The 18,435-nt window shown below is 50.1% G+C and overlaps 1 long non-coding RNA gene across 14 annotated transcripts in view; it reads right to left on the bottom strand.

Moving 5' to 3' along the window:
• The window catches only part of LOC102411198, a 72,420-nt gene extending 55,705 nt beyond the window's left edge, over nt 1–16,715 (bottom strand). For 2 of the 14 annotated variants that reach the window (XR_006641374.1, XR_006553209.2), the window contains exons 1-3: nt 4,592–6,876; nt 4,277–4,412; nt 3,656–3,760 (exon numbers count right to left, since the gene is read on the bottom strand). This is a non-coding gene — a long non-coding RNA (uncharacterized LOC102411198). The other 12 variants (XR_006553211.2, XR_006553208.2, XR_006641373.1 and 9 more) reach the window with 11 other exon arrangements.
• Nucleotides 16,716–18,435: the final 1,720 nt, after the last annotated feature.

The following is an 18,435-nucleotide window of genomic DNA, read 5'->3' as shown; positions in this document are numbered from 1 at the left end:
GTTCTGGAGAAAAGGGTGTGTGTGCGTGCTTGGTCGCTGTTTTGTCCCATGCTTAAGACCCCACAGACTATAGCCCACCAGGCTCCTCTGTCCATGGGATTCTTCAGGCAAGAATACTGGAGTGGGTTGCCATTCCCTTTGCCAGGGGATCTTCCCGACTCAGGGATCGAACTCAGGTCTCCTACATTACAAGCGGATTCTTTACCATCTGAGCCACTAGAGAAGCTGGAAGAAAGAGGGATCTTGTCAAGATGCTCGGGCAGATATGGACTTTTGAACTTTGGGGGAGTCTTTGTTAGAGGCATCCCCTGTTCTCCAAGCTTCTCTAGAGTGATCTCTCCCAACATCTGCAGCCCTACTCTGCATGGAGCAGAGATGAGAAGGAGAGTGTGGGCCTGGGACCAGTGGGTGGTGAAGACCCTCAGGCCCACCGGTGCCTGGATGGGTTCCTCCAGGACTCCTGGGACAGTCGGCCTTCTCCCTGCTGCCACATTCTAGTTGTAGAAGGTGCTGCCAGGAAACTGAAATCACACACAGTTGTCCCTGTGGGAGACATGCATGTGTCTGTGCAGCTCAGTGTGTATGTGTGTATGTGTATATTTCCCTCCACACTAGATCACTTTACCCCAAAACTTGCAAACTTGGGGCAACCAAAGTCAGATCATTTTTTTTTAATAAAAGTTTTTTTTTTCTTTTTCCCAAACTAAACTTTGTATTTTGTATTGGGGTATAGTCGATTAACAATGTTTTGGTTGTTTCAGGTGAACAGCAAAGGAACTCAGCCCTACATATACAACAGAAGAACATTTATGATTTGGATGAATTTTTCCCCACCAGTCCCACAGTCAGAATAGTAATACTATCATTAAGAGTTCATATTTATTAAGGCTTGTTGCATGCCAAGAACAGTGTTTGCAACCCCATAGACGGTAGCCCACCACGCTCCTCTGTCCATGAAATTCTCCAGGCAAGAATATTGGAGTGGGTAGCTGTCCCTTTCTCTAGGGGATCTTCCTGACTCAGGGATTGAACCCAGGCCTCCTACATTGCAGGCAGATTCTTCACTGTCTGAGCCAACATGGAAGCCCCATTTTTTGATGTTTACTACATGCCAAGAAGAGAGCTAAGTGCTCACACACAATATTTTCATTCAATTCTATTTTTTTTTCATTCAACAGCATTATTCTGAGAGCTTACTATATGCTGGGCCCTATGCTAAATTCTGGGGATAAAGGAGGTGACATGAATAGGGGCACTAATCTCATGAAACTTACAGTCAGGGATGCAAACAGACAACAGTCAAGTAGTTACACTATAAAGTAAAATGACAGGGGTCAATACCAAGAAGGAGAGATTTACAAAGTTATAAAAGCACTTAGCTGGGGATGTGGCCTAGACTGAGAATGCAAAGGAAGTTACTGAGATTTGAAAGTTAAGGAGGAGTTAATCAGATGAAAAGAGGTGAACACATCCCAGACCCAGAGAACAGTATGTGCAAAGGGACAGTGGTCACACAGTCAGTTAGGCCAGAAAACAGAAAAGGCTTTCAAGGTTCAGAAAACACCCTGATTAAAGACTGGATTTTTTTTTTTTTTTTTTTTTTTTTTTGTATTACAAACAGGGAGTCTGCTTTAATCTCTGATACCAACAAGTGCTCTGAATACGGTGTGACCAGGCAGGGGAGCTGATGCAATCATCTATGTGAGATAACAAGGAAGGTTGCTGGCCATCAAGGAGGAAACAAAAGTAAATTGAGTGGACAGATTGCAAAGTCAAGCTCCTAGTATCATTCACTTCGCAAGTGGAGAAACAGGCTGCTTGTCACAAGCTGGGAGGTGGTGGATTGATTGAAGCCCAGCTGCAGCTGATTCCCAAACCTCTCCAGCACATCTGGATGACATGTCACCCTGAGCCCTCCAAGGTTTCTGAACCATCACTGCCTTTCAATTCTCTAGCCTGACCAGGGGTGGCTTCCCCAGGTGGAAGGAGATGGGAAGAGAGGCCAGGCTAGAGAGGCCATGATGTATCAGATCCCATGGCCCTCTTATCAGCAGAGCAAGCTGTGATGAGTGAATCAAACAGGAGAACAAAAATACACCAGAGAATTTCCTTCTCAGAAGCACGTGTAGGGACTTCCCTGGTGGTCCAATAGCTAAGACTCTGCACTCCCAATGCAGGGGGGCTAGTTTGACTTCCTGATTAGAGAACTAGAGCCCACATGCTGTGACCCAGGAGTCCACATGCCATAACCGAGACCCAGCACGGTCAAATAATATGAATATTTTTTAAATACCTTTAAAAAAGAAGCACATGTAAAGCTTTCTTTCCCTATTTTCTTTTAGAAGAACAGGAAGCAGGACACAGGTCCTCCCGTGTGCTTGGTCCAGCTGCCTTGTTTAATCTGACTGGTGTCAGGACCCCTTGGATCTGTGCCCACAGAACAGCCTCCAGTTGGTCATAAAGCCAGGCTGAATCCCAACCACATGGGGACCAACTGCTGTGCCCTGTCTCTCCAGGGAAGATGCAGCCAGTGGGGCCACCAAGATGGAGGGGATCTCAGGCAACAAGGCTGTGGGAGCTTGCCCAGCCTCACCAGCCTCATGGCAGGGTGGGGGCAGCAGGCAGACCAAAAAGGGTGGGCTCACAGCACAGCACACAGGCAGTCACATGTCACCAGAGTTTCCCTTGAAGGTGAAACTCTCTTCTTCTATGCCAGCCATCTTTGAATTATCCATAAGTGTTCTGTTATACCCAGGCAAGCCCAGCCCCTCACAACATGCACACTCATAATACTGGAGAAGGAGATGGTCTTGGGTTAAAAACAAACAAAATTATGTCTTTCCTCGAGCCAGACCTAGAATGACCAGCATAAAATATTTCACCTCTTCCAAAAGTATGGGTTGGCCACACTTTTTCCGTAACATCTCATTGAAAAGCCTGAACAAATTTTACAGCCAACTCAGTATTAGAACAATGAAAGACAATTCCAGAAAGGCCTTTCAGGGGACAAGATTGTACACTCTGAAGTCAGCGTGATGGGAACAAACCCTAACTTGACCACTCATGAAACACAGGGCTTGGGAAGGTTCATTTATGTTGTTTTGTCACTAAGTCACGTCTGACTCTTTGCAACCCCTTGGATGATAGTCTACCAGGCTTCTCTGTTCATGGGATTTCTCAGGCAAGAATACGAGAGAGGGTAGCCATTCGCTTCTCCAGGGGATCTTCCTGACCCAGGGATGGAACTCATGTCTCCTGCATTGCAGGCATATTCTTTATAGCTACATGCCAAGAATAGTGTTATGTGCTCTAGACACGATATTTTCATTCAATCCTAGTTTTTTTCATTCAACAGCATCATAGCCACCAGGAAAGCCCTTTGGGAAATTACATGTATTAATTGGGGTAAATAGCATTAGCTACTTTAAGAGATAAACCCAGGAACTTCCGGTGTCCAGTGGCTAAGGCCCATGCTCCAAATGCAGGGGGCTCAGGTTCAATCCCTGCTCAGGGATCCCACATGCCACAACTAAGAGTCCACATGCCACCACTAAAACCTCCTCATACCACAACTAAGACCTGACACAGCCAAATAAGTTTAAAGAGAGAAAGAGATACCCAATATAAGCTAACACAGAAAACGTTGAATCCTTACTTGTATAGTTGTCCACTGTGGGCCAGCAGTAGGAATGGCTCTGCCCCAGTGGGCGCCCCAGGCTCCTTCCATCTTTGGCTCCACCTTCTTCCTCCTCCTCAGAATCTGTGAAGTAGCGCCAAGAGCCCATGTGTTACTACTTTATTTTTAATGGGCCACACTTGGAGGTATACTCATCCCCTCCACTCACATTCCATGAGGGGTTCCGTGGACCTTCCTACTGCAAAGGACACTTAGACAGTGTAGTCTGACTAGGAATCCAGGAAGAGGAGACCAGATGTTCATGAGTCTAAGCAGTCATTGCCACATAAGGCAGCATCTGGGAGCCTCTGTTTCCTGACCCGTAAATCAGGGCTGATAAACACGGGGCTGCTTGGATGATTAAATGAGATTGCATATATCACCAACACATAGTAAGTCCCCAGTAAACGCTAGCTTTTATGATTTCCAATTCTTTGCTCCAAGCAGAGTTTCTAAAAGTAGAACTTGAGGCATGACTTGTTCATCCTAGGGGTAAGAGATTTTTATGCAGCTGTGAAGGAAGATGGAGAAAACTGGCCCTCAAATCCTGCTCGGGGGTGCCCCTCCTCCCTCCCAGGCCCAGGACACAGGAACATGTACCTCAGGACGCTGCTCACGGCTTTTCGGAAAGGCTCGGAGATCTCAGCAACATGGAGTCTGGCTGTCCATTCAGTCGTTCGTCGACATTCCCAGTCACCAAGCACAGGGTCTTCCCGGGCACCGTCAGAAGCTTGGACTACCAAGAGAAATAAAACGTGGTCCAAAATCTCACCGTCTAAAGCGTGAGGACTAACTCACAAGTCAATCTGTGGGACAGAGAGGGCTCGACGCTGGCAAAGAAGTGATGCCCCAAACAGTGAAAGGGGGGGAAGAGGACCACAAGTTCTGTCCACGAGCTTAGAGCTGGGTACTCACAGGGACGAGAACGTGGGGAAGAGAAGGTGAGAGGGCTACCCGGACTAAGAAATAGGTTCCAGGAGTGAGAAGAAAGTCATAAGCTGACCGCGGAGAACTTGCCAAAGGACAGAGCAATGGCTACGCACGAGGACCCTCCCAGCCATGTGGAGCTCTCTGAACACGCCCACAACCTCCAGGGCCCAGACCAATCAGAGCAGGATCTTGAGGGGGCGTGGCTGCCAGGGGCCGATTCTGAAGTTCCCAGGTGATGCGAACCTGCAGCCAGGGGAGAAGTACTGATTGGAGCCTTAACAGGAGGTACCTGGCCTCAGACATCGATGTCAGAGTGAGGCAGGAAGGAAGACCAGGCTAAGAAACCCAACGTCCTCTTCCATACTGCGAGGAGTGTGCAGTGGGGCTCTTGTTGTTTAGTAGTTAAGACGTGTCTGACTCTTTGCGACTCAATGGACTGTAGCTCACCAGGCTCCTCTGTCCTTGGAATTCCCCAGGCAAGAATACTGGAGTGGGTTGCCATTCCCTTCTCCAGGGGATCTTCCCGACTCCAGGATTGAATCCGCGTCTCCTGCTTGGCAAGCGGATTCTTTACTGTCTCAGCCACCAGGGAAGCGCAAGGCTCTTGCACCTGGTGAAAAATATTACTAGGAAATCCTTTGACTAGCAAAGTGGAGAGAGGAGAGAAGCAGAAAGAACTGAGTCTGGGAGGCTGCATCAGCCCCCGTGTAACAGCCCAGATGACGAGGAGACACAGGATTAGGTTTTGGAGGAAGGAGGAGGCTCTGTATCTCCCTCAGAGCTGGGGACAGTGTCGGTACAGGGTCGAGCTCAGGCAGGATTCAGTCCAGAAGCTCAGAGGGTGTCCTGCAGGGAAAGTGTCACAGACACCAACATGGCCTCTCCACACAGCTAAAAGAACCAGTGCCTCAGAAGGGCTGAAGGAGAAGTCTAACCTAGGCTTACCTTCAGGATTCCTCTGATGGGCTCACGTCAGGACTTTGCAGGAAAATTCTGATCCAGTGTGCCCACAGCCAAGCCTCACCATCCATCCTGACGCTGCTGGGAAGCCTGAACCCTCCCTCTGAGGCCCAAGCTGGCCCTCCAACTGCGGGGCAGCCCTCCAAAACCAAGTCTGCACCAGCTGGAGTCTTTCCAGAGACTGACCTCACCTGTTGCCCAAGCCCCACCCTCCTAAACCCTTGCTTCCTCCTGGTACATGCTCGCTGTCTGGCCACAAGGTGGCAGCCTTTCCCACGAAATCGTCCTGGATCTGGGCCTGGGCACCTGGGACTGGTTTACCGAAAATGTTAGCTCCACTCTGAGAATCAAGAGACAGCAAAAAAAAAAGCCCTGGGCCCAGAGAAGAGTCCTGTGCCCTCAAAGAGGCCCCTGGAATCGGTTCCAGGAAGCGAGATTCCAAAGAATACTAGCCCTGGGAACAGCCAGACTGGATTCAGAGCCTAGCTCCAGCACCTATTCCCTGAGTAGATTTTCATACAAACCTTCCCCTTCCTGAGGAACCCGTTTCTCAGGTGCAAAACAGGGGGAAATTACTTTATAGGATTATTTGAAAAGAGTAACAAAAATAATAAATATGAAGTGCTTGGCAAGTACAAAATTGGGATTTAAATTTTTGTTTTTTCTTAAAATAATTTTATGTATTTATTTATTTGGCTCGCTGGGTCTTTGTTGCTACACGGGCTGTTCTCTAGGTGCAGTGAGTGGGAACCACTCTCTAGTGGTATGTGGACTTCTCATCGCAATGGTTTCTTGTGTTGAGGAGCACAGGTTCTAGATAAATGAGTTTCAGTCACTGCAGCTCGAAGGCTCTACAGCACAAGCTCAGTAGTTGTGGCACATGGGCTTAGATGCTCCATGGCATGTGGGATCTTCCCAGATCAGGGATGGAACCCATGTCTCCTGCATTAGCCGGCAGGTTCTTTACCACTGAGCTACCAGGGAAGCTCTAAAGTTTTATTTTCTACTCCAAAGATCATAACCCCAAAATGATGCCATTTTCCTTTCACAGCATTTTACCACTTAAATCCCACTGCCCCCATTTCTAGCTAAGCCTGGGCTCTTTACCTAACCTCTGAAGCCTCACTTTCCTGCCCTCTGAAATGGGTATGATGATCCCATCTCACAGGGAGATGCTGTAACCAACACCCAGCTTGCTGCTGCTGCTGCTAAGTCGCTTCAGTCGTTTCCGACTCTGTGCGACCCCATAGACGGCGGCCCACCAGGCTCCCCCGTCCCTGGGATTCTCCAGGCAAGAACACTGGAGTGGGTTGCCATTTCCTTCTCCAATGCATGAAAGGGAAAAGTGAAAGTGAAGTCGCTCAGTTGTGCCTGGCTCTTAGCGACCCCATGGACTGCAGCCCACCAGGCTCCTCCATCCATGGGATTTTTCAGGCAAGAGTGCTGGAGTGGGGTACCATTGCCTTCCCAGAGCACCCAATTTAGTGCTTGGCAAATGGGGATGACTATTTATCCAACACGAAGCATGATTACTCTTAGCCTGTGAGAACAGAAGGTGGAGCCCCTGTCCCGAGATTAGCTAGACATGGTCCTAGTCCTGAAACTTGACCTGTCAAAGAGCAAAGGTCACCACTCCCTCTCCATCCGCCCCGCACATAAACTACAGAAAGCAATAAGCGTGCGCTCAGCTAGCAGACCCTGGGGCAAGAGGAAAACAAGCTATGCCTGCAACCCCCAAAGGAACAGTCAACCCAGTGGTCACCCTCCCAGAGAACGAAATAGAAGGATCTTGGTGGGGTCTGGGTTACCTGGGTTCTCAGTTAGGAGGGTAGTGAAGGTAGGGGTTGATCACCTGGCACCTGGCCTGCTACACAGTCCTCATCAGGCCTCCAGCTGAGCAGGACAGACCACCTCTCTTTTTGCCCCACCCACCTATATTTTGGGGGGCTCCAAAATCACTGCAGATGGTGATTGCAGCCATGAAATTAAAAGATGCTTGCTCCTTAAAAAAAAAGCTATGACCAACCTAGACAGCATATTCAAATGCAGAAACATTACTTTGCCAACAAAGGTACATCTAGTCAAGGCTATGGTTTTTCCAGTAGTCATGTATGGATGTGAGAGTTGGACTATAAAGAAAGCTGAGTGCCAAAGAATTGATGCTTTTGAACTGTGGTGTTGGAGAAGACTTGAGAGTCCCTTGAACTGCAAGGAGATCCAACCAGTCCATCCTAAAGGAAATCAATCCTAAATATTCATTGGAAGGACTGATGTTGAAGCTGAAACTCCAATACTTTGGCCACCTGATGTGAAGAAATGACTCATTGGAATAGATTCTGATGCTGGGAAAGATTGAAGGCAGGAGGAGAAGGGGACGACAGAGGATGAGATGGTTGGATGGCATCACTGACTCAATCGACATGAGTTTGAGTAAGCTCCCGGCGTTAGTGATGGACAGGGAAGTCTGGCTTGCTGCAGTCCATGGGGTCGCAAAGAGTCAGACACGACTGAGCTGAACTGACGCACCTTTAGTCCTCGGTGGGGGTGGCCACTTTCATGCAGCATCCTCTTCCATCCTTTCCGCTTAGCGATTGCTCATCTGTCCTTTCCAGTGAACCTCTGGTCCCCTTCACTCCCTAAACCCAATGAAATTATCAAATGCTTTCACCTGATACTTCCCTGGCGGTCCAGTGCTTGAGACTTTGCCTTCCAATTCACGGGGTGTGGATTTGATCGCTGGTCAGGGAGGACAGAGGACAAGATGATTGGATGGCATCACTGACTCAATGGACATGAGTTTGCTCAAACTCTGGGAGATAGCGAAGGACAGGGAAGCCTGACTTGCTGCAGTCCATGGGGTTGCAAAGAGTCAGACACAACTTAGCAACTTAGGATCCCACATGCCTCTTGGCCAAAAAACCAAAACATAAAACAGAAGCAATACTGTAACAAATTCAATAAAGACTTTAAAAATGGTCCACCTCAAAAAAAAAAAAAAAAAACTTTCACTCAAATTAATTGATCTTATCTGAATTTTACATTCACCCAGTGAGACAGTCAGGAACAGTCGAGAAACTGAGGCTGGAAGAGAGGAAGTGACCAGATGAAGTCACACAACACAACAGATCCTTCCTAGTGTCTGGAAATCCTCCTCCGGTTCTCAGTCTACTATCTCATTATATTATGGTTCATTATTTTCTTTGCCAGGCCCCTCCCTCAACAACCCCTCACCTTAGTGGGACCTCAGTCAAACACGGATTTGTTCTCAGGCAGGAGCCATTGGCCAGAAGGATCTGCCCAACGGGTTGAAGTCAGCCAGGTGCAATCTATCATGCAGGAGGCTGGAGTGGGGTGGGGGGGCATGAGAGGAAGATTCCAGACTGGCTCTGCCCCCAGGCAGCATCACTGTGCTAATCAGAGCACCTGTGATGCTAAGTGTCAGAACCCTAACACGAAGCAAAAACTGGCAAGTCCAAAGGCATGGCTGACTTCAGACATGGTCAGATCCAGGGGCTCAAAGGATGTCATTGCCCCGCCTCCACCTCTGCTTCCCGTGGGAAGTGGCTGTATTCCCAAGTAGGCTTTCTCCATGTGTGGGAACCATGACTGCTAACAACCCCAAACCTATATCCTTGCAGCACCCGGGGAAACAGCAGAGAACCCTCCCTCTACCCACAGAAGACCTTGAATTGGCCCAAATCCCACCAGAACTTGGGGGCCATAGATTTGCAGCAACATGGATGAAACTAGAGATTATCATATTAAGTGAAGTAAGTCAGAGAGAGAAAGACAAATATCATATGATATCATTTATATGTGGAATCTAATACATGACACAAATGAACAGAAATATGACACACTACGAAACAGAAAAAGAATCAGGGACATCGAGAAGAGATGGGTGGTTGCCAAGGAGAAGCGGGAGTAAGACAGGGATGGATCGAGAGTTTGGGCTTAGCAGATGCAAACTGGTATATATATTAATAGAATGGGCAAAAACAGTTCCCACTGTATAGCACAGGAAACTGTATTCAATACTGTGATAAGCCATAATGAAAAAGAATATGAAAAGGCACGTATGCATATATCTGTATATAACCCAGTCACTTTGCTGTACAGCAGCAATTAACACAACATTGTACATCAGCTATACTTCAACAGGAAAAATTTAGAACCCTGGGGCCATAAAGAGTGGGGAAAGGTGGTTCCCCCCGGGAAAGATAAGCGCTTAGACAAAAACACGTTAGCTGCTGATGTATCCACTGAAACCACGCATTTGTCTATACTGTCAACAAAGCGTCCCCACACATCTTAGGCGCTCGGTTGACGAGGTCAGGAGCTGGGGATCCAAGGATGAACAAACACAGCCATCTGGGAGCAGCCTGGTGGGGAATGCCAACCAACAAAACAACAATCACAATTCAACACAGAAGTGCTGGGGAGGGAACCGCGGGGCATGACGGAGACACAGCGGGGGGAGCAGGTAATTCCACGCTGGTGGGGATTTGGAAGAAAGGACATAGGAACTTCCTGGTGGTCCAGCGGCTGAGACTCTGCACTCCCAGTACAGGGGACTCAAGTTCAATCCCTGGTCAGGGAACTAGATACCACATGCCGCAGCTAAGACCCAGCACAGCCACATAAGTAAATATTAAAAAGAAAGAAACACGTGCACAGGTATCACATGGGGAAGATCTAGGTTGAAACTTAATGGGCAAAAAGGCACCAAGCCCATCAAGTCTTCCTGCCAAGGTTCTTATCCACCTCCCCCCGCACCTGCCACTGCCCACCATGGGCCTTTCCAGTCCTCTGCGAAGGCAGGGAACCTCCTCCCAACACCAACCTAGAGAACCTGTCACTGGGCAGATCTGGGGATGGGGAAGGGCTGGACATCCCTCCTGCCCCTTCACTTCCTCTCTCCTGCCCCCAGCACATAGGGAGCTGGACCTCCCCTTAGTGTCAACTGCGTTGTCAGCAGAGGTGGCTCTGCCCATCAGACCAGCCTCTGCTATACTGCACAGGTCTCCTGCCAAGTTCCACAAACACTTAGGGTTGGCCAGTCTGTCATGGGGCTGCCCTGTCCATGTAGGAGGCTGAGCAACAACCGGGACCTCTAAGCACTAAGATAGCTCTCCATGCCTAGTCGTGTGCATGCCTAGCCGCTTCAGTTGTATCCGACTCCTATGCAACCCCATGGGCTGTAGCCCATCAGGCTTCTCTGTCCATGGGATTTCCCAGGCAAGAATACTGGAGTGGGTTGCCATTTCATTTCCCAGAGGATCTTCCCGACCCAGGGATCGAACGTACATCTCTTATGTCTGCTGCATTAGCAGGTGGGTTCTATACCATTAGAGCCCCCTGGGAAGACCTGCCTAGTTGTGACAACACCTCGAGACATGGCCTGCTCTCCTCTGGAGGTGGGGAGAAATGCCCTTAGTTGAGAAGTGCTGCTCTAGTGCCTCCCCACTCCCCCTCCCTCATCGCTCCTCCACCCCAGACTCCAGCCCCCTGGTCAGGCAGGCTAGCTCCCCCTAGGCAGACATTTGTCAGTACTCACCCAAGTTCATCCAGGGTGTGCTCCTTCCCCTGCACGCACCGCTTTGCTCTGCACGTTCCATTGCTCCCAGGTTCTCACGAGTTCCGTGCATTCCCCGCACGGTGCAGGTAGCCGCTCACCGCTCTGTGTGATGCCTTCGCTCATGCCCAGTGTCCTGGCACCCGTGCAGTCCTCCCCAGCTCCTTGCAGTGTGTCACACACACGTTCTTCCTCCATGCGGACCACACTGGAAATCATGCCTGAGTGCACAGACCTGTGCTCCTCTGAGCATGCACCATGTGCCCCCCTGCACAAGGGCAAACATACAATGTGTGTTGCAATTCCACAGACACACACATGCAGGTCATAGCACCCGGTGCAGATCCCGGGACTTCCACCCCATCACTCAGAACACGGTCTGCTGTACACTTCTGGACAAACTAAGACATGCCTCTCCCTAACCCATCTTCTCACTCTTCACGCCAATGTCACTGGCATCAGGATGTCCGGTATACCCCCAGAGCTGAAAGAGTCAAGATACACCTGACCAGTGGAGGTTTCCACAATAATCAGAAGGACAACAGCTTGCCAGACTAGTGCTCCTGAGAAAAACACCACCTCCTGCAAGCCGCCCTGGAAGACTTATAGGTTGGCGCAGACGGACACTGACTCATATTCTCTCTAGAAATGCCATGGATGCCACGGCACCATGCCCAGCCCCTTCCGGAGAACACTGGAAATCATCAATCACCATCAGATGCCCCTTTTCAAGGGACTCCTGGAACAGAACAGGCGAGGAAGGAGGAAATACAACATTACCCAGCCACCTCAGGCCCCAGCATCCTACCTAGGTCCCAAAGGAGGGCCCTTGAGCGGTCCCTTGCCCCTCTCCACGTGTCACTTTCTCGTTGGGATGGCTCTGATGTCCATCACTGGAATGGACCCTGGGGGCTGCACCTCACCCGAACAGATCTACTGCCACTCCGTCTGCAATGTTCAGGTCGCTGCCTCCCTTTCAGCAGGAGGAGCTGGCGGGACAGGGGAGGACTTGGCAGGTGGGGCAGCAATCCATTCTCTTCTCCATACTTGGCTCATGAACTTAGCTACTGAGTAGCATCTCCTCGGTGCTGGATCCCAGAAGGGGAGACTCAGGGCGGAGACCAGTCCTTAGTCCCAGAACCCCTGGTGTGGAAAGACAGGAAGTTTGTGTGGCATCACTCTCGGCACAGATGTAGACTCTGTATACAGAAGTACAGGGGGATGGCCACTTTATGCGCCTCTTCTGACCTTGTAGGATGGGGCATCTGACAGTCTCTACACTCGAGGTGTGCAGTGAAAGGGTTTCTGGCACAAGCTTTGGAATCAATGATTTGAGGTTGAACCCTGCTCCACTATGTACTTGCTCCAAGCCTCAGACAAGCTCCCTAAGACCCGGCTTCCTCCTCTGTGAAGTGGAGAAAATGATGCTCCATATCTCCTGCAGGTGTTATGAGACTTCACTGACACCCACTCTGTGTAAAGCACTTACACGGAGATGCCACAGTCCCACATGTTGGCTCTTTTTAAGTGCAGGATACAGAAGATAGCACTTAGCACCAACTCTTTAACAATGCCCAACTCAGCACTTAGCACCAACTCAACAATGCCAGGACAGAGAACCTGGACTCTGCCAAGGGCTCAGCTGTCATACCCGAAGGCAGAAGCATCACCCTGGAGGCCCTTTTCCCCCTCTTTGCAACCCCCACCCCTGCTGGAAACCCCTGTGTTGTCCTGCCGGAGATCTGGCAGAGGGGGAACTGAGGACCAGCACAGAAAGGAAGAGAGTCCCATTCAGAAGCATGTCCCGTGGATGGGAAATCACCAGGAGAAACAGGACGGAGACCAAGTCTAAGCCATTGCACACCCAGGCAGGCTCAGGCCCTCAGAGCAGAGGGAAGCAGGCCAGCTCTTCCAGGCCTCTACTTGTGGCCCCAGGGCCCCCACCCCAGCCCCTTCCCTCTGGTCCTGCACTCAGGGAGGTGCTGGAACCTGCTCCCGAGATGACGTGTCCTTCCCAGCCCCGTGTTCAGTGACATCACACTGGTAGTTTGGCAGGGGCCATAGAGGGGATAGCTACACCATGCACGTGAGCAAATTTCCACGAGACTGGGGTGGGGTTGGGGTAGCGGAATACAAGAAAGGATAAAGACATCAAAGAGCCATTAAGCGGGCCACCTCTGGTGGCCAACTGGTTGGGATTCTGGGCTTTCGCTCCATGGCCCACCTTCAGTCCCTGGTTGGGGAACTTAGATCCCACAAGCCATGTGGCCAGGCCAAAAATAAAAAAGACAGAGAGAGAGATTAAGAGAACAAATATATGGATACCAAGGAGGAAGTGAGAGTGGGAGTAATTGGAAGATTAGGACTGACACATATACACTATTGATACGGCTTCCCAGGTGGCGCTAGTGGTAAAGAACCCACCTGCCAATGCAGGAGACATAAGAGATGTGGGTTTGATCCCTGAGTCGTGAAGATCTCCTAGGAGGGAATGGTAACCCGCACCAGTATTCTTGCCTAGAGAATCCCATGGTCACAGGAACCTGGTGGGCTATAGTCCATGGGGGTGCAAAGACTGGGACACAACTGAATATAAAATAGATAACTAATGAGAACCTGCTGTACAGCACAGGGAACTCTACTCAGTGCTCTGTGGTGACCCAAATAGGAAGGAAATCCAAAAATGAGGGGATATAGGTATACACATAGCTGATTCACTTTGCTGTACAGTAGAAGTGAAAGTGAAGTGAAGTCGCTCAGTTGTGCCCAACTCTTTGCGACCCCATGGATAGTAGCCTGCACCAAGCTCTTCTGTCCATGGGATTTTCAAGGCAAGAGTACTGGAGTGGGTTGCCATTTCCTTCTCCAGGGATTCTTCCCAACCCAGGGATCAAACCCAGGTCTCTCACATTGTAGACAGACACTTGCTTTACCGTCTGAGCCACCAGGGAAGTAGAAGCCCACTATTAATAACATGGCCTTGTAAAGCAACTGTACACCAATAAAAATTAATTTTTAAAAACAGAAAAAAGGAAGCCCTACTATTTACAACATGAAAAAAAAAGAGAGAGAGAGGGAGAAGGGGGTAGAGAACATACCTACAGGTTAGGTGAAAGCTTTCTCCTTTGACTTCAAAGATACAGCGCGTGGACACCCAAGGCGAAGAACTCCGGCCTGGCAGCATTCTAAAACAAATCAACAATTAGCTAACTGATAACAGCTGTGGCAGAATCAGCACAAGGACATTTTCTGCGTTCTTCCACATTTTCAGGGTGCGTGCAACCAGTTGACAATGATACGGTCTGGACCGTGGTGCAGGCGAAGATTCCTGCCTTCAGCTTCCTGGCACTGGTTCTCCCCAGGCTGGGAACTTTGCTTGCAGAAGCCTCGTGTACCCTCTCTGAAGGGAGCTGTGGGGCACCAGGTCACACCATCCCCTACCCGGGTGGGGAGTTCACAACCAGGAACTAGTCCACCCCAAGCTTCAAAGGCCTGGCTGCTCCCCTGGGTGAGCAGCATCTCTGAAGAGTTATCCCAGCTCCAGAGCTCCAACGGGTTTGGCCCAGGCCACTGCTCCTATGGCACTGCAGCCCAGCTTCCCCCTCCACCCAACCCTGCATCCCTGCATCCCTCCCTCCCTCCCTCTCAGGTGTTCCTGGCATGCTAAGAAGCTTCCTGCACTCAAATTTTCAGCCCAGAATCTTTTCCCAGGGAATTCATCCTAAAATACACCCTACCCATCTCCCTGTAAAGAGACCACTGCCCAGGAGAGCTAATGCCCAACCCCAGGTGCTTCTTTGCAGGGAGGACTTGTCCATGGCTGCGTGGCTGTCCCATGCACAGGTGCAGGGGCTTCCCAGGTGGCACTAGTGGTAAAGAACCTGCCTACCAATGCAGGAGACATAAGAGATGAGGGTTCGATCCCTGGGTTGGGAAGATTCCCTGGAGGAGGGCATGGCAACCCACTCCAGTGTTCTTGCCTGGAGAATCCCATGGACAGAGGAGCCTGGCAGGCTACAGTCCATGGGGTAGCAAAGAGTCGGACATGATTGAAGCGACTTAGCAGGCGTGCACATGGAGATGCCAGGGACCTGTAGAGCCGATGTAGGGGTTTCCTTGGAAGAGGTGTCTCACAGCGTGTTTTGCCAGGGGGTGGGGTGGGAGAAGTAGGGAAGGGGGGCATGATGGAGTGAGAGTGTGTGTGTGTGTGTGCCTTTGCTGCTGTTTGTTTTCCACCCCTGTTGAAAGGCATGGCAAGGGGCGGGGAGGCAAAAGAATGCCACCTGCTTGCTGAGTTTAGCAACACCCAGGACCTCTGAGACAACAGCCGCCTGCTCTGCTAACTACACAACACATCTGAGTGTGCAGAAACACACGCCCTCTCTACCTGCAGGCACAAAACGCAGCCCCAGACACACAGCCCACCTTCCCAGTCCTGGTTCTTCAGTGGCGATGGAAAGGACTCAGCCCACCTCACCTTGAGTGCAAGAGGTGAAGCTGAAGAATCAGGTCCTGGGATCAGCTCCTGGTCACAGGTAAATCCTAGCCTCTAGCACATGTCACTCGCTCCTGCACAAGTCCATTTATTCATTTCCCCCAAACACTCGCTGCACTTACTGTTTGGCATCTTTGCTGGCTCGGAAGCTCCCTGTGTGAGGCGAGCCCCAGCTCACTCTCCACAAGAGGATGCTACACAGATGGGGAGCCTCCTCACCACCTGGAACAAGGGAGTTCCTGGCCTCCCTGCCGACGAGAGGGCTCTGCTGATCAAACTCCAGGCAGTGGACCATGTCCACACTGGTGGCTCCATGCAGAGGCAGAATTTGCCTCCCACCTTACCCCACAATCCTCCTGCCCAATCCAGCATTCAGTGAGAGCACATGCCTGAACCTTGCCCCTGGTGGGGGCAACCATGTTACTCCTTAACTTGGTGATTGGAAATTGATTTCTTCTCTGAGGTGCTGAAGATGAAATGAGGAGGAAAACCTGTGGAGGGCAAGGCTTCTGGGTCCTTGTGCCCTTAGGGTAACCGTCATGCTATTCACCGTTCAGACGAATCTAGAACTTCACCAAGCACTCAGATGCCAGATCTCATGTGCTGGGAGAATCTTCCATACTCCCACAGGTGGGAGGTCTTATGTTAACACCAGCTACTCTGCAGCCTGGAATTTAATGTCAGGCAGGCTTGGGTCTGATTCCTCCCCCTACTTCTCCCACCGCCCCCCAGCAAAACACACTGTGAGGCACCTGTTCCAAGGAAGCCCCTACATCGGCTCTACAGGTCCCTAGCATCTCCACGTGCATGCCTGCTAAGTCGCTTCAGTTGTGTCTGACCCTTCGTGACCCCCAGCCCCAGCTGGACGTGGGAAGTGCCAGCTCAGTGCCTGGTTCAGGATGCCCAGTCAATCCACAGCCTCTGTCAGTACTATTGTTGCCGACCCCAGGGAAGCTCCTGTCCCCGAGATGAGCCCCCTTGGAGGCTATGCGTATGGCAAACCCATCATCCACCTGCTCTTGGGCCATCCTCTGGCCCCTGACCCTCTGCCTTCAGAGCTGCCATATGTGAGGGCTTTCCTCTTCTGGGCTGGACCTTATATTTGATCGCCATGAAATGAAAACATAAGATACCAAGAGACTGGGGCCGGGAAAGGCCCATGAATCCCTGTTAACTTCATGCAGGTGCGAACCTTCAGCCTTTCAGGTAATTTCAGTCATTGAGTTGGCTTGTTAGGATATCAGAGAGGCTGCGGTGCACCGGCAGCCAAGCTCTTAAAGGGACATCCAGGGAGCTGTCCTGGAAGATGAGCCAGAGAGTGTCTCCGTCCTCCATAATCTGCATATTAATTTTGTATCCTGTGTGCCTATGTACATGCTAAGTCACTTCAGTGTGTTGGACTCTTTGCAACCCTATGGACTATAGCCCACCAGGCTCCTCTGTCCATGGGATTCTTCAGGCAAGGATACTGGAGTGGGTTGCTATGCCCTCCTCCAGGGGATTGTCCTGACCCAGCGATCAAACTTGAGTCTATGTCTCCTCCATTGGCAGATAGGTTCTTTACCCCTACCACCTGGGAAGCCCCGTCCTCTGTATTCTGAATCAGGTGAGACATGGTGTCCCACGGTCACATCCAAACCCAGAGTTCTTTTTCCTTACTTGGAATGTGGTGAGCAAGTTTCTCCCCTAACTTTGTTTGTTTTCCTTTATAAAGACTTTATAATAAAAATGATAAACTATGAGAAACCTATTTGGAGATCAAGCCATTCAGCTCACCAGGAAAGAGATGGCTGTTTGCTGGGCTTTTTCATTATAAAGTTGTCAAAGCCCAATATCAGAAGTTCAAAGGGAGGAAGTGAACAGATCACCTTAGGCACGTCATCAGACAACCTAGTAGTGGTTGCTACTGCAATTCAGTTCAGTTCAGTTCAGTCTCTCAGTCGTGTCCGACTCTTTGCGACCCCATGAACCACAGCACACCAGGCCTCCCGGTCCATCACCAACTCCTGGAGTCCACCCAAACCCACGTCCATGGAGTCGGTGATGCCATCCAATCATCTCATCCTCTGTCGTCCCCTTCTCCTCCTGCCCTCAATCTTTCCCAGCATCAGGGTCTTTTCAAATGAGTCAGCTCTTCTCATCAGGTGGCCTAAGTGTTGGAGTTTCAGCTTCAACATCAGTCCTTCCAATGAACACCCAGGACTGATCTCCTTTAGGATGGACTGGTAAGGGACTCTCAAGAGTCTTCTCCAACACCACAGTTCAATAGCATCAATTCTTCAGCGCTCAGCTTTCTTATGGTCCAACTCTCACATCCATACATGACCACTGGAAAAACCATAGCCTTGACTAGACAGACCTTTGTTGGCAAAGTAATGTCTCTGCTTTTCAATATGCTACCTAGGTTGGTCATAACTTTCCTTCCAAGGAGTAAGCGTCTTTTAACTTCATGGCTGCAATCACCATCTGCAGTGATTCTGGAGCCCAGAAAAATAAAGTCAGCCACTGTTTCCACTGATGGGACCAGATGCCGTGATCTTAGTTTTCTGAATGTTGAGCTTTAAGCCAACTTTTTCACTCTCCTCTTTCACTTTCATCAAGAGGCTCTTTAGTTCTTCTTGGCTTTCTGCCATAAGGGTGGTGTCATCTGCATATCTGAGGTTTTTGATATTTCTCCTGGCAATCTTGATTCCAGCTTGTGCTTCCTCCAGCCCAGCGTTTCTCATGATGTACTCTGCATATAAGTTAAACAAGCAGGGTGGCGATATACAGCCTTGACATACTCCTTTTCCTATTTGA

This window comes from Bubalus bubalis, chromosome 9 (assembly GCF_019923935.1).
Source record: "Bubalus bubalis isolate 160015118507 breed Murrah chromosome 9, NDDB_SH_1, whole genome shotgun sequence".
In the NCBI taxonomy this organism is placed as follows: domain Eukaryota; kingdom Metazoa; phylum Chordata; class Mammalia; order Artiodactyla; family Bovidae; genus Bubalus; species Bubalus bubalis.
The sequence above is the reverse complement of the archived record's forward strand: the minus strand, read 5'-3'. Positions and strand labels throughout refer to the sequence as shown.